General features: G+C 55.8%; 1 protein-coding gene across 5 annotated transcripts in view; it reads left to right on the top strand.

Annotated features, from left to right (window-relative positions):
* The first annotated feature begins 275 nt into the window (after positions 1-275).
* The window catches only part of LRRC7 (leucine rich repeat containing 7), a 180,470-nt gene continuing 159,168 nt past the window's right edge, over positions 276-21,577 (top strand). Inside the window, exon 1 of one of the 5 annotated variants that reach the window (XM_083846790.1) lies at positions 276-1,236. The gene's annotated coding sequence lies outside the window, so the exon portion shown is untranslated. Of the gene's footprint in view, positions 1,237-18,840; positions 18,969-21,577 lie in introns of those variants that run through there. The other 4 variants (XM_083846805.1, XM_083846813.1, XM_083846792.1 and 1 more) reach the window with 4 other exon arrangements.

Genomic DNA, 21,577 nt, shown 5'->3' on the forward strand with positions numbered 1-21,577 from the left:
AGGGTGAAGAGCAGCTGCTTTTTTTTTTTTTTTTTTTTGTGGCATTGCCTGCTCCGCAGCTCTGAATTCCACTCTCTGAATCTTCAGCATGAGCATCCACCAGCTGGTGGGAGTCACAGGGGAAACTGCACCAAGCTCGCTCATAAAAATAACAAATTAAGCGTCAGTTGGGGCCACTTAATGCTTTTCACTTGCAGCCAAGTGTAGGTAGGGATGAAGAAATATTCCTCCCCTTGGCACCTCCCAGGGATTTGGGCACCCAGACCAGCCTTGCCCTGTGAGCGGTCCCAGCTCCACGGTCCTGCTGTGTCTCTGGGGGCGAGGGGGCAGCGGGATGCCAGGAGCTGGTGACAATGCTCAGCAGCGGGTGTGACGGGAGCACGGACCACCAAGAGCAATAGGCACAGGACCTGGGCTCCGCATCCCTGTGCACCTGCCCGTCCATCCCACTGTGTCTGTGCATCCGTCCCGCCACACAGGGGTACAGCTCCTGCTGCCCGATGTTTTGCTGAGAGCATCACGAGCCGCTTGAGTGAGGGAAGTGCAATTCGGGATGAAGCACGAAGCATCCAGCCTTTAAAACCCCGGGTTCCCATGGCTACCGTGCTCCCCGCAGCACCCACGCACCCTGGGCTGCAGCCCCCGGCGCCCGGCTGCGTCCCCGCGGGGTGCCCCGAGGTGAGCCCGAGTGAGCAGCCCCCGGCCCCGGAGGGGGCAAAGCGCTGCCGGGAGCCCCGTGGTCCGTCCGTACAGCGAAATCCATCACACGGCGTGGGGGGAGAGGGACCGGGACGCCGCTGGCACGGAGACAAAGCAAACAGAGGAACGCATTAAAGCTGCAAATAAACGGCCAAACGCAGGAAACCAAGATAGCGTTTTCCTTTGTTCTTCACTTTTTAATGTTATGTTTAAATCAAGCATGAGCTCAGTGTCTACTTGGTTTTACCTTTATAACGGTAATTAACAGAGACTGGAGATCTCGGGGGTGTTGTCGGCTGCTTATTTCTGTGCGCTGGCTCATGTTAAGATCTGTCACGCACTCCCGGCGGAGGGCAGGAGACACGGCGCTGGCTTTTGCAGCGCTCCCCGCATCGCCGTGCATCCCGCGGACCGTTCCAGGCTGCTCTCGCCCCGCACTGCCCTCGGGACCCTCGGCTGCCCGGCACCAAGGAGCTGCCTGAGTGAGGTGTGGACGGGGCCGCTGCCGGCAGGGAAGGGATGAGCCTTCTGCCCACGGTAAGCCAGCGTCGGGTGCCTCGATGGGCGCAGGGGGTTTGGGGAGCCCTCGTTGTGCCACGGCTCTTGGCTGGGTGTGCGAGGGGCTGGGGACGTAACTCCTGGGGGAAGAGAGCAACTCCTCGCCCCGCTTCAGCACTGCAGGTGCAGAGCGTGGTGGTAGGGGCTGGGTCCTTCCTCTCACCCCAAAATTAACCCAGAGGGGCCAGCAAGCTGGAAGGGGGGCCGGCAGGGGCCGGGCGGGCAGATGCTGTGCTGTGATGCTGCGCTGCACCGGCCCTCGTGCCTGGGGCGCAAGTGGCAGAAAGCAATACAGGAGCTTTGCTTGCAAGTTTTCAGGGCTGTGTCTTGGGGTTGTCTGGTTGTGTCGGGGATTTTCCAGCGTTTTGGGAGCTGTGGGGAGCTGCGGCTCCCCAGAAAGCCAGGTAACGGTGTGGCAGCAATGCTGGCGCCCAGAGCACGGAGGTGGGAGGGCAGGAGCTGCACCTGCTCCTTCTGCGGTCCCGCTCCATTTGTTTTACTTTTCAATTAACGATGTAGAGCTTGCAAAAGCATCTGATTCCCCAGAGGGAGGATGCAAAGCCAGGAGCAAACAGATTGAGATCTGTCTAAGCAGGGTATTTTCAAGACCTTTCTTTCTTGTTCAGAAATAAAAAAAGCTGGTACAAACCCAGCCTGGAAAAAAAAGATTATGCAAGCTGCCTTGGAAAACTTGCCATGATCGAGTGGGTGAAAAAGCCCCTGAGCTGCCTCAGCGGAGAGCAGAGTAACTGCCGCATGTGCAGGGACGTGGGTCCGGCTGCTCCACAGCGAAGCCGCTCCAGCGCTCCTCTCCTGTTCCTCGGGCAGTACTTTGCATTTCTCAGTCACCTGCCTGCTGTTACATCCCACGTGCTCTGCAAGGAGAGGAGGGGTGGCAGCTGCCTGGTGCCTGGCAGACCTCTGCTGCCTGAGGTCCTGGGGCTGTGAAATGCCTGATCCGGCACCAGCCACGCCGCGTGCACCCCTCTGCCCTGGGACCCCGCGTGGCTCTGCCCCTGCGGCACGGCCAGACACCTGGTCCTGCAGCCTGCAGGCGGCTTATTTCAGGTGCCGCTGGGCACCTCGGAGCTTGCCCGAGTGTGTGTCTGAGCCCTTCGTGCTCGCCTTTGCTGCCCTCACGGCTGCCACTTCCCTGCTGCTGCTACGCTGCTGACAACGTGGTTATTTTGCAGCATTAAATACAGGAGATATTAAATGCCATAAATACAGTGCAGCACAATCTCGGGTTTTGCCGGTTGTTTCATGCTGGCTTTATTTCTCATGGTATTTTTCACACGCTGATGTTCCTGCACCCGCTCTGCCCCAGGCCCCGCAGTGTCAGACGCTGCAGTGGCTCTGTGGTGCTCCTACAAACAGGCTGCTGGGGCTGGGGCCGGCCTGGGGGTGGCTGTCCGGAGCAGCAGTAACTCCACGGAGCCCAAGAAACCCCACACGGCTGGGGCGAGGGGGACTTGGTGCCACAGAGCTTGAGCGAGAAGCAAGAAGCTCCCCACCGAGGGAGCCCCGGCTGGGCAGAGCTTTGTGCTCGCAGCAGCTTGCCCTGGCAAAGCCGGCTTGTGGCTCCCGAGCCTGAGCTTCAGAAGGCGTGTGGTTAATTCGCCGCCGTCACGAAGCTTGTGGCAAGCGCGGCAATACCTTTGGCAGGCCACTAAAAGCTGCTCTCTGGTGGAGGAAGGGGAGGAGAGAAGGGCCTGGGTGCCTGCAGGGCTGGAGTTTGTCCCCGGTGTGTCCTGCTTCTGGCCACCCATCTCCAGAGAGCTCTGCACAGCCCCGCTGCCTGCTTTGGGTTTACCCCGCGCTTCGTCACAAAAGTGAAGCCTCTATTTGTCTGTCAAAGGATCGCAGCAGCAGATTAAGTTCCACTTCCCAGATACTGGGAGCAGGGCTATAGGGAAAAGCGAGACTTAGTGCCACAAAGTGCCTTGCTGGCTGGTGCCATCCAGCTCGTTTAATTGTCACGGTGTGCGTTAGGTGAGACAGTAATCGCCCTGCTCCCGCAGCCCAGCCCTGCTGCGGCTCTTCTGGAGGCTCTTGGCCTTCCTCCTGCAGGCACATGGGGACACTGCTCTGATGTGGTGAGGGCAGGATCAGTGGCAGCCTGTTCTTCTGCTCGCCTTGGGAGGTATGGCCTAGTTCCAGCCCAAACCCCGCTGCTCACCCTCGTAGCACGCAGGTCTTCAAAAAGTCCTTAGAGTAGGATCTTGCACTGCGTGCCTCTAAAAGCATAAAGTGCGTGTGTGATCCCTGTGGGTCTGTTCTCAAAACCAGCCGGAGGCCCAGGAGCAAAGCACCGTGTGTCAATGAGCGCTCCTCCTTTCGATTCCCAGCGGCTGCCCGCGCCACCTCCAGCCCCAAGGTCTCCAGAGCGTCCCTGAGGAACCTCTTGCTGGGAGGGGGGTCTCCTGGTGGCGTCCTTTCACTGTGCAGCTCCGCTGTCTCCTCTGGGGCTCTGCTGTGGGAGCCAACCCACCCTGACCGCCCTCAGGGCCATGCAGGGCAGCATGGTGCACAGCTGAGGGGGGAGAAGAGCTCCAGGGCACTTCCAGAGGTGCTCAAGGGGGGCATGAAACTGGGAGACAGGCACGTCTGAGCTGATGGAATTGCCCCCTTAAGTATGTGCTGACTGCGTTATTTTGCTCTGTAAAGAGATGTAGGGTTTTAGGTTAGTCCTTGTGTAAGAAAGCTGATTCATAGCAGGGAAGCTGCAGGGAGAGGCACATGGAGATGTGCGGAAGGGCTCACGCCAGCCACCTGGCCCCAGGACACGAGCTCGACCTTCCTCTGCCCTGCCGCGGAACAAGGACCGGAGGGCTGGGGGATGTGCCCCTTGCTTGCAGAGGTGGCAGTGTCCCAGTTGTGACCGCATCAATGCAAAAGGAGAAGAAAAACAGTGACCCCCCCTGGCCACATCCCCGTCCCCCTCAGCTGGGACACGTGCAATGTGTGTCCCCTGTGAGAGGGGCTGGGAACACGGAGCAGCTAATGCAAGAGAAGATCTTTCTTCATATTCATTTGCAATTTTTCCAAAAGAAAATAAATTTTTTAAGTCAAGTTTTTCACCATGTCTGCCCTAGATCGTGGACAAGAAAGGTTATCTATGAATAATGTAGGAATGCCTCCCCTGCTGAGGGGAAGGAAAATGCAGGACGCCTCATGCAGAGAAGCCCAGCAGCACACTCGGTGGATGGGGATGGTCCCACCACCTGGCCAAAGCCCCCCTCCTGCCCACGGGCAGAGCTGCCGCGCTGCCACCACGGGGTGCAGGCGCATGGTGCCCTGGCTTTGGGGAGGGCAGAGCTGCCACGGGTCGCTCGGTGATGTGTCCGAGGGGCACTTGGGCCGTGCCAACAGCACGGGACCGCAGGCACTCAGCTTTAACCCCCTGCCCGTCCGTCCACGCTTCATGCTGTTGTTTCGCCGCCGTGCAGAAGGTCGGTGGTGACTCGGTGATGGAGACAATCGGCTGGTGGCCATGGGCTGCTTTTTAGCAGCAAAAGATGCTTTTTAAACATTTCGTATGGAAAATCAGAAAGCTCTTACTTTGTCCAAATGCGGAAACAATGGTCTTAGAAAAATAAGGGGAAAGGGATGTGTATTGTATCAGTAGCAAAATATTATTTACACTATTGTTCAAGAGGTTTTAGCTGAAGTTTCAAGATGTTTTAATTCAAGTTTTTGACTGGAAACTTTCGAGGAAGAAATGATTTAAAAATATATATTTAAATATATACTGAGCATTGCACTGGTGCTCATGCAGTTACTCAGAAAATGAACATGGAGTTCCTGAATAATTTGCCACAGACAGCGACCACTCCCCCGAGGACACGCTGACTGGTGCTGTGGGTGTTTGGTGCCCGTGGTCCCTGCAGGTCTCCTGCAATGAGCCTGACCCTCGCAGCCCCCTTGCTAAACCCCTGGCTGCTGGGCACTGCAGCTGGCTGGGGTATTTGGTCCCTCGTGGAAAGCTCCGGGAGAAGGGTGCACGTCCCACCTGGCCCTGCCTGGGCTCCGTCACGAGAAGCACAACAGGCAGACATCACAGCACCCTGGCTTGAAACACAGAAATCTGGGAAGCAAAAATAAACACAGGAGATCAGGAAGATCCTGATCATCGCACGCATGTGAGGCTCTGAGGACGTGGAGAGGTTTTAAACTGGAGGAAGCAGGGGTTGGGCTGGCTGCCCTTCAGCTCAGCTGCACGTCCAATCTGTAATTCAGAGCAGCAACCTGAATCCAGAATTCACATGGACTCGCGGGTGCTGGGACTAACAGAAGGTGCCTGTCCTCCAACAGGCATTAATAGTGCTGCCCTGGTCTCCTGAGACAGGCGGACATGTGGACATTAATGGTGCTGCCCTGGTCTCCTGGGACGGATGGACACGTGGACATTAATGGTGCTGCCCTGGTCTCCTGGGGCAGACGGACACGTGGACATTAATTGTGCTGCCCTGCTTTCAGGGGACAGACGGAAACTCTGAGGTCATCCAGCATCTCGGTACTTTGGAGCCAGTTTTGGGGTACTTTTAACCCGTTATGAGGGAAGCCCAGGGTGGGAGGCTGGGAGGCCTGCCCCGCAGGGCGTGCCGGCACCAGCACATCCACCACGGACGCGTGCGCACGCTGCCAACTGGGTGCTGAATTATGCACAAGGCAGCAAACTCTAATGGAAGTTTTTGAATTCTTTTATTGCCCCATTTTCTACCTGAGTAGAAATTCATAAAATGGGCCCCACTGGAGAGCAGATCAGAGTGCAACTTTTCAAAAAAGCAGGATTTCTTTAAACCCGAGGTTTCAGAGCCTCGGGAGTGACCTGGATCTGGCTCCAGAAGGGGCACTCCCACTTCGTCCTGCCACAGCTTCAGCCCCTTCCTCTTATCTCGTCAGCATCTTCGTGAGGCAGCATAGGCGTTGGCGTGTGACTGCTTTGCCTTGCAGTCATCCCATCTGACTTTTTGCAGCCCGTGAGCTGAACTCTGGGATTTCTTGGATGCTCAAAACACCTGCCTGGTTTGCAGAAGAGGGGGATGGAGGAACCTGGGCTGCACTGTCTGCCTCTGTCACGGAGAGCCTCTGCTTGCCTACTGCTGCTTGCGGTTATTTTGACACAAAAGAGCACGGAGTACAGACAAATCCTTCATTCCTTTTCATAATTCTAATGCATGACTCTTAGTTTTAATGCCTGGACTTCTCCAGCCACATCCTACAATTTTTATAACCACGAGCTGTGCTTTTTACCCATTTTTCTCTAGCAGACCTAGCAATTCTAAGCTGCTTTCTTCCTCTGCAAAGTCTTGGTTAATTGAAAATGTCGATTATTGTATTTAATGATATTTTTCTCTCTTACTCTGACACTGGCTGTGATAGTGATTGTTGTGAGAAGAGACTTTATCATAAATCTAGTCATAAAGACACAGTGCAGGAATCTCAACTACCATAAATCAGTGGGGGATTCAGGAGAATAACTTCAGCTAACAAGGATTTAAACCTCAGTTCTCATATATTTAATACTTTGTAGGAAAAGTGCAGATATTTTTCCAATTTCTCTAGGTCTTTCTTCCAGTTTCATATATTCCAGACCTCTACTGGTGCTGGTCTCGGCCTTCTGATAGAGATAGAGAAAACCACGAAATTAAGGAGGTCTAGTGCAGGTCTGGTGCTGGCAGCAGCTGTATGAAAAGCAGCAGCACCATGCGTCCATGCTCGGAGCATGTCAGAGTGCCCAAAAACGTGCGGGGAGAAGATGCAGCTGCCCTGACGGTGGCCGTGGCATCCAAGCACCTTGCTTTAGGTCGGGACAAGTTCCCGGGGGATGCTCACACCTCCCTGTTGACTGTCGAGCACGCTTTGTCAGCTGCTGGGCCTCCAGACGGCACGGCTCTGGCGAGGTGAGCGCTGCCCAGCCCTGACCGTGGCAGGAGGAGTGGCCGCTGTGCCAGGCCGCTGGCACACACTCAATGCCATCGGTCACGGCTCACGCTAGAGCAGCCATGCCCGCCGTGGAGACAGCTGTTGCTTTAATAAAGGAATGGGCTCTGGAGTCATCATTTCCCTGTGCGGTTAAGGGTTGGGAGGGCCGCAGGCAGCAGGGTGAGGCCTCGCGAGCGGCCGTGCTGCTCCCGGGCCTAGTGCGTCTCGCAGGGGCACACACCATGCACGGCCAAAATCCAAGCACAAGTCAAAGGCAATATAGAAACCTCCAGGGTTTTTGTTTTGCTTGCTAAATGTAGGAAGATGCCCTGAACGCTGGTAAGGACACAATTGTGATTAAGAATTAAAATTTGGTCCTGTTGAACAGTCTGGTTTGAGGGATTGCACAGAGAAACTGTAGAGACAAAATGATGACAATTACAGCTGCCTTTCTGTACCATCTGAAAACCTGAAGATAACTGCTTCCAAGGCTGTGCTGGGAAGATGCAGGGGCTACCTGGAAACGTAAGACACTCACTGCTATTCCGGGCTTTTAGGCAATGCTCAGTTCAATCAGCAGCAGAAAATTGAGGCAGAAGAAAATGGGCAATTGAATTTGAGCAAGGACCCGTGAACCAGGCTTGCCTGGAAGAACGATGACCCTATCATCAAAGAAAGAAACATCTACCCAAGGTGTCATTTTTATTCCCCAGCTTCAGATATTACTCAGTCTGCGTCTTGTCCAAGCCTCGTTCCTAATCATCATGAGGGAGGCTGACAAGGCACAAGATTATTCACAAATACACACTTTTTTAAAAAAATGTATCCGACTGTCCTTTCTGATCTGACTTGCAAAGAATGGGTGTAGAAAAGAAAAATGAATAAGGAGGGGAAATGAACAGGGGGAGACCAACTGCAGCCAGACAGAAATTGTTATTCCACTTTGGTCATGGAACAGGAATTCTTCAAGCCCGAGCACCTTCTGGTGCCAACTTGCAAGAGCAGTATTTAACGTTCTCCGAGATCCGTCCTCAGCTGAGATCCCTTTACTAGCTGGTGCTCCTCTTTACTGCCTGTACAAATGAGTTTTCAAAAGTGCTCGAGTGACTGAAACCCAGCCATTTCCCAGGAAATTTATGTTCTTACAGTGTCTGGAAAATGCCACCTGCTGAAGAGTTTGGGTGTCAATGTCCGGAGCCAACCGTCTCTCGGAGGCATGTGGCTGCTGGGGCGGCTGCAGACAGAGTGCACTGCACATTGCCAGGGCAAGAGCCTGCAGTGAAGAGGCAAATCCTCCCATGCCTTTACGAGGGCAATTTCAGTGTCTTGTGACATAAAAAATGACACTATTAAATGAAGTGAGACTTTGATTTTATGGGGTATGAAATGCTACTTACACACTGCAGCATTCAATGGAGATAGTTGTTAAACAGCGATTTGCACAAGAAGCTGGAGTGAAAGCTGGATATTCAGTTTTCCAACTCCGCTCCCGGGGCAGAACCGTGGAAGGAGCAGAGGGAGACCGAGAGCTGCCAGCGCCCCGTGCCGCTGGAGGGACGCGCATCCTCGTATCTGCCTGGGCTCCTCCAGCAGCCTTGCCCAGGAGCAGACTCCAGAAGCACTGCCCATGCAGCCTGACCCACCTGCATGTGAAGCCATCCTACGGTCAGCATGAGCAGAAAAAAAACATTGCTGTGCCCTTGTGAGAGCCCGGCGAGAGGCAGTGGAGGGGGCTCGGACACTGCCGGCGGTTGGCTTGGGGAAAGAATGAACGTCTTTAAGTCAAACTCGAACCTCTGCTGCTGGGAAGAGATAGGAGCCAGCGAGATATTTTATTTTCCTGTGGATGTGTTCTGCTCGCAGGAGCCACCCGCCAGCTCTTGCTCCCCATCCTGCAGGTGGACGACCCGCGGTGGCTGGGTGTGCAGGCAGGCTTTGTGGAGCAAGCTCTCGTTTTCTTTCCATCCATTTTCACCTGCATTGTTTAGAAATTCACACTGACATTTAGAATACGCAGTTAAATCCCCAAAGCGACCGGGTCACCTACAGGCACAAACATGACCTTTATTTTAACGTGTTGCCAAGAGAAGTACAAGGAACTAAGGGAATGTGTAGGTTGTAGCGGAGAACAAAGTAAGCAGCTTCTCTTGCCTTTTGCCTTCCCCTCCATCACTGCAACCATATTTGCCTTTTGCTTTCAATTTACCACTCAGTCACTGATTTCAACAATTTCCCCAAGGTAAATGGAAGTAGTGTCTGTGCCCCCCCCACTGGCTCACTCGTCTGCCTGCCGCCCCTGAGCCTGCACCCCCGGATCCTGCCCCAGCCCCTGCAGCTGGTGCCTGCCTGTGTTCTCCTGGGTCTGCACGTTATTATTGTATTAATTCATGTGCTGTAACCTGGCAGTAACGTGATTCACAGAGCCAATAATGGTTTGGGTAGCAATAATGCAATTGCTAAGCCTTGAGTCCTTAAACAGCACAGCTCAGTAGGGAAACATTGACTTCGGATATGTTGTGCTGTTTCAGCTCCTAATAGTAAAAATACTTAATATTGATTTCTTCTTCTTCTACTTTTTTTTTTTTCTTAAAAAAAAAAAAGAATTAGTCATGGCATACTGTTTGCTGGCAATTAATGTCTTTAATATATGAAAACACAACATTAAATTGTGCAGTTTTGACACTTAACCGAAGTAATTAGTGTATGCAGTAATGAATCTTACAAATTTTCCCCACTGTAAGAAATAAAATAATGCAACTGCAAACAATTTGTTAGAACCTGGACAGCTCAGCTAGCTTTTCGTGCTTTCTTCAGCCCTGTGAAAGTGGACGGAGCCCTGCCCTGTCTGGCCACTCCCTTGCCCCTCACCCGAGGGTCCCCGCTGCAAGGAGCAAGAAGCCTTCCCCAGCACCTCATGGGATGCAGCTTAAGGCCATTTTTTTTTCCAGGGCACGGGGAAAGATGCTTTGCAGCAGCCTGAAGGTGAGGCCACAGGCGCAGTGCTGGCAGAAGGCCCTGCAGCCAGCGGGGCACAGCCAGCACACGGGGCGTGCTGCCGCTGAGCTGGGGTGGCCCCAGGGCCGCGCGTGTTCACCCATTTTCCTTTCAAGGGAATTGAGTTCATGCGTTTTCCTTTCAAAGCATTTTTGCAATGATTCATGTAGCATTAAAATGGTATTTGCGACACACGCAAAGTTTTAGTGCCAGGAGAAATCCTGGGATAGCAGCATCTGAGGAAAGCATCGCAAGTGGGGAGAATTTTTAAATGGGCTTCGAAAGCGCTGGCAGCAGGGCGTGCGCGGCTTCTGGAGGACCACCGGGGCAGGACCCGGCGTGCTGGCACGCAGGCACCCGCTACCCTGCTGCCACACGGGCGGCTCACAGGCGGCCGCGAGGGTTTCCCTGGTCTTCACGGCGTCACCTCCCCAGCGACTGCAGCAACCATAAAGACACTGTTTAAAAATTCACCTTACGCACGCTGGGCTGGGCTTTTCCCACCAAGGAACTACCCGCGTGCTGCTGCTCAGCCAGCACAGCTACTCATTGAACACGGGTGGCTGCAATGTCACATTGGAAGTGAGATGCCGCCGAGGAGCAGGCGCTGGTGCGGCGCGGAGCCCCCGTGCGCCCACGTCCCGGTTCCTCCCCGCGGCTCCTCTGCAGTCCAGGCACCGGGGGACGGGGCTGGAGGTGAGCAGCGGGGGTTGCCCGTGAAAGGCAGCTCGGTGCACCCGGCTGCAGCCGCTGGTGCTGCTCCATCACCAGTTTTCCCCTTTTGCCCTCATTTTTCTTATTCTCAGACACCATCTGGATGATGGAAATTTGCAGGTGTGGAAAAAAGAGGGTGGCGGTAGTTACTTTTCTTCACGCACGCCGCAGCTCATGGAAGGAGCAGCCACGGGCTGTGCTGGCAGCGAGGGGCACCCACCGGGGCCGTGGCCGGGCTGATGCCCACCCGTGGGTGCCGCTCTCTGACACAGCACCCTTCGTGGCCAGGCGGGAGGTGCCCGCAGCCGCCCTGCGACAGCCGAAGGCACACCCAGTCTCACCGAATTTCTCATAAATTAGGTTCTGCAGCCAGCGCAGCCTCATAGCAAACACACGCTGTCACCAAAGGGCCGGCAGAGCAGGCATTGCTCGATTCGGCCCCTAAATGCAGCCCCCTGCCGCACCCAGCTCCCACACGTTCTGTGGGGCCCTGTGCTGCTTCTTTTCTACTATTTATCTGTGGGACACACGCTTCCCTTGGACACCTCCAGCGAGAATACGTGCCGGGGTGCCTGCAGGCACTTGGCTGGGAGCAGCCAGTGTCGGGCGGTGACAGCCGCAGCCTGAGCATCTCCTGCTGGCCGGGTGGTCCCTCGGCCTGGGGTGTATTTCTGTATGTTCTCAGCGCCCTTCTCAGCCCATAACCTGGCGGCAGGCGGCCAGAGTCCCACGGGAGTGTTGGCCCCTGCTCCTGCTGTGACCCAGGGCAGGGGCTGCTCCGCGACACGAGGATCGCAGACAGTTCTCACAGCTCTTGCCCACCACGCTTACACCCTTATATGCTGATATTCATCTTTCTTTTCTTTTTTTTTTCCATTTTCTTTTCTTTTTCCTTTTCTTTTTTTTCTTTTTTTTTTTTTTTTTAATCTTTATTTATTTATTTATTTATTTAAGATCTTAAACTGTGCGGAAAGGCTTGAGAATCTGACCTGCAAACCCAGGTGTTCAAAGCCAGAGCAAAAATAAACACCTCCTGATCATCACTGCTATTGTTCTCTGGGGATAATGGGAACAGGGGCAGCTTGTGATGGGGAAGGATTGCTCTGATTCATAATTTGTCAACCCACAATGTTTACAGTACTTAGGCTGGGAAAAATACCTGTTCACAGAAATGATCCTCAATAGGCTTTGCTTTCTACTTACTGCCATTGCTTAGTAACAGCTCTATTTTTAAATGCTAAGAGGGTATTAGACAAAAAAAAAATAAAAAAATAAAAAGAAAAGAAAAAAGAATGCACTGAAAGTTTCTTCCATCTCCCTCCTACCTCACATTAAATGCGAAGGAAATGCAGGCACTGACCTCGGGGCAGGCTGGACCAAGCAAGGTGGGCTGCGGCTGCGGTCACGGGCAGGGTGGCTGAGTTGGTGCCAACCGCTCTGCACAACCCTGCGCCTTTCCGCTGTCCTTTAAAAAACAAGCAGTAAAATCTGTGTGCCCGTCCCTGCGACCTTACGGAGCAGCCAGGCAGAAGGAGTGACGGGGATTCCTCCTGCAGGCGGGCTGAGCAGGAAGGCGAGCTCGGGTGCAGACAGTTGAGCTCTGGAGGGGGTTTTCCATGTCCCGTGGTCCTACCCGCGTGCTGCCCCACGCTGCTTCCTGGTGGCACTGGGCCCTCCCGGCTGCGGCCCCCACGGTCACTCGTGACGATGTCGAGACAAGTGGGGTGGCTTTGGCTGAGCCAGTGTCGGAGCCATTGAAGGTGAGGGGAAGCTAATTCACTCCACGTGGGTTTGCCCAGGTCAATGCTATGAGTTTATCGGCTTCTTTCCTTTCTCGCCCGCAAGCCCGCTGACGTATTTAGGGGACATAAATGTCTGTGGCTGAGGGAGAGCTCGGGGCTGAGGAAGAGCTGGGGTTTCTGCTAACGTGATCTTAAGTTGTCCCTAAAGGCCCATGCCCCCATCACCTCTTGTTGTGTTTTTAATACATGTAATATATTTATATATACACACCTCCTTTATATAAGGGATAAGGTTCACAGTATTAAATATGTGCAAAAAAAAATCAATGTTTCTGTGGTTGATTGAATACCAAAATAAGGCTCAGGGGGTTGATAACTGCAAAGCCCTTTATTGTGGGTACATTTGATTGCCACAAATATCACCCCTGCTGCAAAATAACCTTAACAAGGCAGCAATAAACCAGAACCTAGGTGGCTGCTGGGCCGCTCCTCGGCCCTGCCGGCAGCGCTGCCAGCTGGGGCGCGCAGGCTGTGGGGTAAGGGCCCCGAACCACCCCCAGAGGCACAAAGAGGGTGAGCCGTCAAACTGTCGGAACCCCAGAAATGACTTGGAGTGTTTCTGATAGCTTGGTGCCTGTGGATAATAAGAGGCTGTCAGGAAAATATGTATTTTTTTTAAAAAAAGCTGAAAGGCGTGTTATGGACAGAGTGCTGAGTGGGAAAACTGCAGCTTCCCGGGACACTGAAAGCGGGACTGCCCGTAGCAGCGAGCCTGTAGGGAGCAGTAGGGGTGGATCACCGGGGAGATGGTTTACATCGCTCGTGTCCGTGACGAGGTATTTGCCCTTGGACGTTCTCCGTAACTCTTCCTGTCGCTGCGTCCTCCTTTGAGGCTTTTCCCTTGGCGCAGCTTCCCCGAGCCCCCCGCCCAGTGCACACACGCTGCTTGGTGTACACGGGCATGGTGCTGGGCACCCCTTGGGCTCGCGTGGGGAGGCGAGGCGCTACCTGATGGTGTTGTTGCTGCTGGGCACGGAGCGTGGGGGCCTTCGCTGCACATCCAGCCCACCCCCGCAGGTCCGGCCAGCACCCTCCTTGTGGCTGGCAGGGTCTCTGCTCGTATTGCCAATTTATTACAAATCCGTCGTGGGGTTACTGCTCATTGCTCGTGCTGTTTTGCACCTCGGGATGCGGAGCATTTCAGGGTGCAGAGCCGTGGTGGGCAGGAGCACCTGCGGTGGGGGCTCGGCAGCGCTGCCCCCCTGCACCTCGCCCCACGGCGCGTGCTGCAGCTGGCTGGGGGCACACGGGCACCCCGAGGGGCAGGGGGACACAAGCAGGGACAAACACCCACTGACTGTGTGGGAACACGCTGGAGCACGTGGCGAGGACTTGTTACTGCTGCAGTGTCTGCAATGTATTTTTGACACACGCTTGCTGCAGAGTGCAGCCCACTGCAGCAGAGGAGGGGAGCCGAATCCGCTTCCTCCTGCACTCGGTGGAAAGCGCCGTGTGTGTGCTTTGATGGGAGGTACAGCAAAAATGTAATAGCCGGCAACTCTGCCAGCGCTGACACAAAACACTGGTGGGAAGCCTCTGCATCAAAGCCACGCTAATTTCCCTGTGCTCGCCGCGGAGTTAGGAGTGACCTTCAGCTGTTCTTCACACGGCGGCTCTGACAGGGGAGGTCACGAATGAATTGTGGCAAATTTAGATGAAATTATGGATTTAAGAGACAGCTGTAATTAGGTTTGAAGCAGACATTTGAATACTTTTTGCTGGATCGACCTGGAGAGCTCAGCCTTCTCTGGGCTGCAATGAAACAGGAGCGAGGGCTTTTGCGCACCGGGCATCCGGCCGTGGGCGGCAGCTCCGTGCGTCAGGGAAACGGGATGGAAGCAGGGGCACGCGTTGCTCCCCCGACACCAGCCCCGGCACTGCATGTCCAGCATTCCAGCAGGTTACCTGCAATTTTAAGGGCTATTTAAAAAGATCTGCAAGTGGCTGCGTAAATGGAGAAGCACCTTGGCTCATCTCAGCACCGCGCTCCGGCTTGATACAACGTAACTTCAATTTTTGACCTATTTCATGCAAATCGGTCCTGAAACAGGGCACAGGGATACAGATATCCAACGTTATTCCAGCGAGCACCCAGACCAGACCTCAGCCCCTTGGCATCCCTCACTCCTCTCCACCTGCAATCTACTTTTCATAGCAGCCTTGGCCAAAGTTCGTCGTAGCTCATGAGCTTGTCATAGCTGCAGCCTGCCCTTGAAGCTCAACACAGAAGAGACGAAAGCTCACAGAGCGCTGATAGAATGCTTGATTTCCTGCTAATATGAAAACATTTCCAATATCTCAGTTATAATGCAAAAAACCCCAAATCATACTGGAGATGGACCAGCTCCTGGGGCGGCAGCCTGCCCTGCGGAGGTGGGAGCTGCGCTGGTCATGGCAGGCTTGGAGCTGAGTCTTGGGTTCCTCTGCTCTTCTGGTCTCCATTAAAATGTTTAATCGATCTTACTCATACTGTTTCACACCTCTATGCACCTCCTAAATCCTGTGGTAAACAGAAAGGTGTGAAGGACTGTCCCGGTGAAGTCTGCTCCTGTCACCTATCCCTTCCTCCAGCTGCCCCCTGTGTCACTCTGCCTCACTCTGCCCAGGTTTTTCCAAGGACTAAGAGTCCTCAGAGCCTTTTTCTTCAAAATGTCAGAAAAGAGATAAGCACTGGCTGCCTCTGGGCTGCACAAATGCCTCTGCACCGACACGAAGCGGCGATGGTGGTGATGGCGTTAGTGATGGTGGTGATCGTGGTGGCAGTGGCAGTGATGGTGGCAGTAGCGGTGATGGTGGAGATGGTGGCAATGACGGTGGCAGTGACGGTGGAGATGGTGGCAGCGATGGTGGCAGTGATAATGACCGTGATGGTGGGGATGATGGCAGCGATGGTAATGGTGGAGGTGGTGGCAGTGACGATGGCAGTGATGGTGACAGTGCGGCGATGCACTGACCCCGGCTCAGACGGGGCTGCTCCTGCCCAGCCACCCTCCCTGCCCTGCTTTTTTTCCCCAGGACCCCCAGGAGGAAGGTCTGCCATCGGTAGTTCTTGTTTCAGAAGTTACTGATGCTTTATGCCAGAAACCACGCTGACAGGCCCCAGTCAGAGCCACGGGCACTGGCTCGCAGCCAGGCGGACTTTTAACAGCCACCAGCCTTGGCCTATTTAGAGGGTGACCCAAAAATCAGCCCCCATCTCCACCACCACAGCCCATGACTCATCCGCTCCTCTCAACCTTCAAGCCTCCAGGAAGGGAGGCTGGCGTTGTCTAGAAGCAGATGAAGTAGCACTTGAGAAGACTTAGCGCAACCAGAAGGAAAAAAAAATAGATTGGGAATTCTACAGGGGAAATTTTTAAAGCTATGTAGCACCACCATTTATTAAGTGCAAGGAACTGTGCCATTAGTAACTACTACTTTCCCATATATTTCAGGCTCTTTAAAAATGAGAAGAAAAAATCGGGGTTATCAGTCTGAAGCACGTGCTCTGATTTGCCGTGCTGGTGTAACTCCAGCAGACACCAGTGAACCCAGATTTGCAGAATCCACGCAAGGAGCACATCCAGCTTTCCAATAAAATCTGCTGAAGGAACTTCACGATTTTAAAACTTTAATTAGCCAGATGTATGAATGAATAGAAATCAGTATGGAGTGGAGTTATTTATACGTGCGTGCCAGTGAAAAGAGGTTTCGCTACCCATGCTGAAGCCCAACTAATTGACTTTGCGCACGAAGCAGTGTTATAGCAGGGATATACCCTGGACCCTCATCTTTTCAGAAAGCAGCTATTTTGGCCTGCTCTTCGCTTGCCTCCTTTGGCGTGTCCCTGCTGCAGTTAGTGGGAGTGAAACCACGATGAAACTCCTGTAATTCCTGAGGCTCTTTGTGTGATGTGCAACCACTTCAACGTTATCTGTAAACAGGACCAACAACGCACATATGCTGATAAGCAGCTAACAAAAGCAGCAGGCTTTTCTCCCAAACCTCATTCGCAGGGATGCCAAATCCTGGCCTGACTGTAGGCTGTTTCATTAGTGATCGCCAGAGGCCGATTCTGGAGTTTTTCACTGCAAATGCATCCTCTGCTCTCCGCGGCACAGGGTGATGCAGCAGCTGGTTGTCACCCAATGAAGCTGTGCGAAAACCCAAGACTAGAATAAATCAGCCTGCGCTTACCTGGGAGCCGCTACCCAAGTGTCTGTGCCCAAGGCAGCAGTGTGGCCAGGAGAGCGAATCCTGCCGCCCGCCTCCAGCGGTGCCACAGCCCCGGCACGGTGCAGGGGGCTTCCCCCTGGCACAGCTGGTGCTTTTCTGCACCAAAGTCACTCTGCTTAAATGGGAGCCCGTAATCTGGCTGAGTGGCTCAGCCATGAGCATTTCCCAGCCCTTTTATTTAGCTCTGGCACTTCTGAGGCCCTCACACACCCATCCCATGGGTGGGAGAGGGAGCTGCTGCCTCCGCAGCCTCCCCCTGCATTCCCATCCACATAAAGTCACGCATCTCGGAACGGCCACGGACAACCCTGAAGCTGGAAGAAGCAAAAACCCTCTGCAGTCATAACTCCACCAATGCAAAGGCCAAACCCACCTTCAACCTGTCCCGCAAAGGACAGGAACTTAGCGAGGGTGTCCAAAAGGGGCCAGCCAGGTGACAGCAGCCGAGACCTCACACTGTGACGCAGGAAGCAAAGCCCAGCCCAGGGCAGAGCCTCCCTCCTGTGCCATGCCCCAGGCCCCTGCTCGTGGGGCTTTCCTGTTGGGGAGGCCGTGCTGCTCCCACCTGCATCCCTGGGCACAGCCCCGGGTTCCTCCCCTCAACACTTGTCTTCTCCAGGCAGAAAGAGCTGTCTGTACTTTGTGGGTAAGGACTACAGGGCTGTCCCAGTTGCTGGTCTTTTTGTCTTGCAGGGTCTTGGAGATGTTCAGCAGGACTTCAGGGAATATGCATGAAGGGAGGAAAACTCCCCGTTATAACAAAACAAAACAAAACAAAAGAATCTCCTTTTACAGCGTCTCTCCTGGGAGGCAGATTTCCATCACCTGCCTCCCAGAAGCTGTCCCTGCCATACCCAGGCAGCCGTTTGCCTTCCCTGGTGGGTCGTAGCCCGTGTGCACGGTGTGCCACATAGCAGTGCACCACTTTTATGTGCCGCTGGTTAGAGCAGCAAAGGCTTCTTCTCTTCTTTATGTGCCTTCACTGAAGAGCACTTTCTTCTGCTCCATCCCCAGCTCAGGGCAGGCAGCCCCACGGGTGCCGCAGGCATCCCCCATTCCCAAAGGAAAAGATGTTGGTGGGGAAGATCTGCTGGGGGCCGGATTTCAGTCCCCGCTCCACATACAGTGACAGCGGGAGAGGCTGGGAGCAGCTCGGGTGCAGGTCGCCTCCACCAAGGAACTAGCCACGTCCAACACGGGTGGAGAACTCAGCGCTGGTATAAACCCTCCCGTGATCCTCTTCCAGCTCCTACCGACCACTTTCCCACTCCAACGCCGTGGTGCTGGGAGAGCAAGGTGGAGGCCTCACGGCACACAGCGAGCCCTCGAGGCCGAGCGCGCAGGACGGGCGCCAGCGCTGCCGCTGAGAGCTTTGGGGCAGTTGGAGACGAAGAGGGAAGCAAACGGAGAGGCACCTGCCCCGCCAGCTGCGGGAGCTGCCCTAAGAGCACCCGGAGGGCTGAGGCCACACGCTGCCCTCGGTGTTCGACCCCGCCGGGGGCTGCTGAGCTCCCCGTGCCCCGCCGCTCCCGGGGGGCACCCGGCGCCCTCCCCGCCGGGCCCCCTGCCCAGCCCCGGAGCAGAAAATGGCTCCGGCCTCACGGGAGGGAGGGCAGGGGGGAGGCGGAGGGCGCAGCAGGGGGGACGCGGCATCAACGGCGCCTCCGAGACCCCAGCGCGGGGATGCCGCGGGCTCGGCGCGTCCCGTCGGGGCGGTTGCGCCCCGCATCCCCGCGCCCCGCATCCCCGCGCCCCGCATCCCCGCGCCCCGCATCGGGAGGGCGCGGCCGCCCGGAGCCGCTCCGCCCCTGCGCCGCCGCCGCCGCCGCCTCGGAGCGCACCGCGGGCGCGCAGCGGGTCCCGCCCCGCCGCCGCCGCCGCCGCCTTTGTGGCCGGGCGCCGCCCGCAGCGGGGCGGGGCGGGGCGGGGCGGGCGCTGCGCGGCGGGGCCGGCGGGCGGCGAGCCCCGGGCGCGGGCAGCCCTCGGCGGCGCCCCCGCAGGCTCCGCGCCCCCGGACCGCGGCTCGGCCGCGCGTGGACGAGCGCTCCCGCCTGCAGCGTGAGTAGCGGCCGGGGGGAGGGAGCGGGGGGCAGAGCCCCCGAGGGATGCGCGGAGCCTCCGCGGGGGGCCGGGGGCGGCCCCTCCCCGGGTACCGGCGGCGCAGGGCGCTCGGGGCGGGTTGGCGCCGCCGTCGCCCCCGGCCCGGCCGCGGTGCTGGGCGCAGCCCCTGGAAAATTCCGCGCCCGTTGCCGGCGCCGCGCCGCGCTCCGCGGGCACCGGCACCAGGGCGAGCCGTGGCCGGGCGCAGCCGAGCGCAGGGGGCTGCGGGCGGGGCGCTCCGCGAGCTCGGCTCCTCCCGACCCCGGGGATGCCGCCGCCACGGCCGGGGCTTGAAACGCGGCCGGCGCTGCGGGGCCGGCGTGGCGGCTCGGGAACCCCGGCGCGGCTCCGGGCTTCCCCCTGCAGCCGCTGCCAGCCCCGGCCCGGGCGGCTCCGTGCCCCGGCCCCGGGGCTCCCGGGAGGCTGGAGCGGGGAGGGGTCGTGCCGGGGGAAGTTCCCCGGTTGGGGGGGGGGATAGGGGTGCTGGGCGCTTTGGGTGTGCGGGAACTCCCGTGCAGCCCCTTCGTTTTGCACATCTGGGAATTTCGGCCGAAGCCTCCGGCCACGTGCCGCCCTCGGTGTTAACCTCAGGTGCTGCGAGCGATTTTCGTCTTTGGGAAGAGACGAAATACCGGGCGCTTTCCTCCCCATTGTTCCGTGGCAGGAGAAGTGACTTAATCTTGTGGGCTTTGCTGTTACGCATCTGCTTGCTCAGATACTCGACAGGGAATGTATGCTTGCCATGGCAACCTCCACGTCGCATATTGCAGCCACTTTTTTGGAAGTAGCAAGACTTGTTAAAGAAATAGGAACAGCTTATTTCAGTGCCTACGTAATCGTAGATAGATTGCGCGTCTTGGAAAACATGACCTGTTTTTCAAGAATTTTAATGCTCCTTTGGGTTCATAGGTGTGTGTTTTATGGGAAGGAACGGGAGCCAGCCTCCTGGGGAGGTCATGCATTTTTCTTTTCATGCAATCCTAGTGAACGGAGGTTTCCTCGTTTTCCAGCAATGCACGCTTAAAAAACTGCATGAAATCAATGACCTTCACGTCAAATTTCTCGGTGGGTCGTTCTAGCTTGATGTCCCTGCGAACTTTAACCTTGGTCGGTGTTTGATGCATAAAACCGTTTTTCAGTGATGCGAATGATGTTGTATAGACAGCTCACAGGGGAGCTTTTCTGCGCATTTTTGTTATACAAACAATGTGAAAAACTTAAAACCGGCTTCACATGAAACCAATTCCGGTGGTTCCCAAAGAAGAGGCCATCACGGCTAATTGCACCCCGTGCGCCGGGTGCTTCCCAAGCCGGGCCCGGCAGCTGGGAAGCAAACGCTGCTCGCTGCGGAGCCCGGCGGGAGGCAGCTGCGGGACACGGCACGGGCACCGCTGCCACCGCTGCGGGAGCCCAGCGAAAGGAGGAGGTCAAAATTCATCACTCCTTTGTCCCACGGGAATTTATAAACGCTTCTTAGCCACTGATTAAAAAATGGATCGAGTAGCGGTTGCTTACCGAATGGGATTTTGAAAGGAAGGTTGACCGTTTTCTCTGGAATATTTCAAGGCGGCAGCGTGTGCATGCTGGTAAAGCCACAAAACTTCCGATTAATGAGGAATTAATAGCCCCTGGGGCATTTGCGTCTGTACGGAGCCGTGGTGGTGTGCACACTGATCTGAGAGCAGGCGGCAGTGATGTGAAATACAGCAGAGCACTGAACTGCATCCTGAGCCCCGAACACAGGGATTGAGGCGCCGCGGCACGCGGAGAGCAGGAGCTCGGGGGGGAGGGAGCGGGCAGCCACCCAGGGGGTGCCTCCCGGGGCTCCCCGAGCGCAGCAGAGGTCTTGCCGTGCTCCAGAAATGGGGAATCTTGGTGTGCAAGAGCTTCGGCTAGTGCAGGGCCGTGTCCTGATGTGCTGGGCAGTCATGAGATGGGTGGGAGACCCCTCGCTGGGGGTGTGCCAGGGAGCCCCCCATGGGCAGCCTGCACCCGGCTGCCTTGGGGCCGGACCCTCTGCAGGGGGTGCAAGGGGAAGTGTTCACCCAAAATAAGGTGTGCGACTCCTTCGGGGCCATCAAACACAGGCTGGGCCGCTGCGTCGGTATCTGAAAGGCCGCACTGGGTAGCCATGGGAGGCGCGGGGTGGAAAACTGTCCCAGAAGCGGTCTTCACAGCTACTTCACAGCATAAATGAACGGCCTCGGTGGGCGTAAGCCAAGCACAGACCGAGCACCTAAATGTTGCATTAAGCCCTGTTTAAGGATTTGCAGCAGCCACCGTGAGTCTTTGGTTTTCAGCTCAGCTCTCTCTAATTTTAGCATGGTTTCTGTAGGCTTTAATTTGCCGGCATGGCAGATTGCATCAAATCCTAGCACAAGTCCTTCAGAACTGCTAGCTTTCTGTCAGATCTCTCGCTCTTTTTTTTTTTTTTTTTTTTTTTCCTTGGAATGCAGCGATTTGTTGATAGCAGCTAAATCCCACATGTTTTACTGTGCATCTCCGTGGGGCAGATACCCGCCTGCGAGCACGAGCCGTTTGAGAGCCCTGGAAGAGGCAGAGGCGTG

This window comes from Anser anser, assembly GCF_964211835.1.
Source record: "Anser anser genome assembly, chromosome: 8".
Taxonomy (NCBI): domain Eukaryota; kingdom Metazoa; phylum Chordata; class Aves; order Anseriformes; family Anatidae; genus Anser; species Anser anser.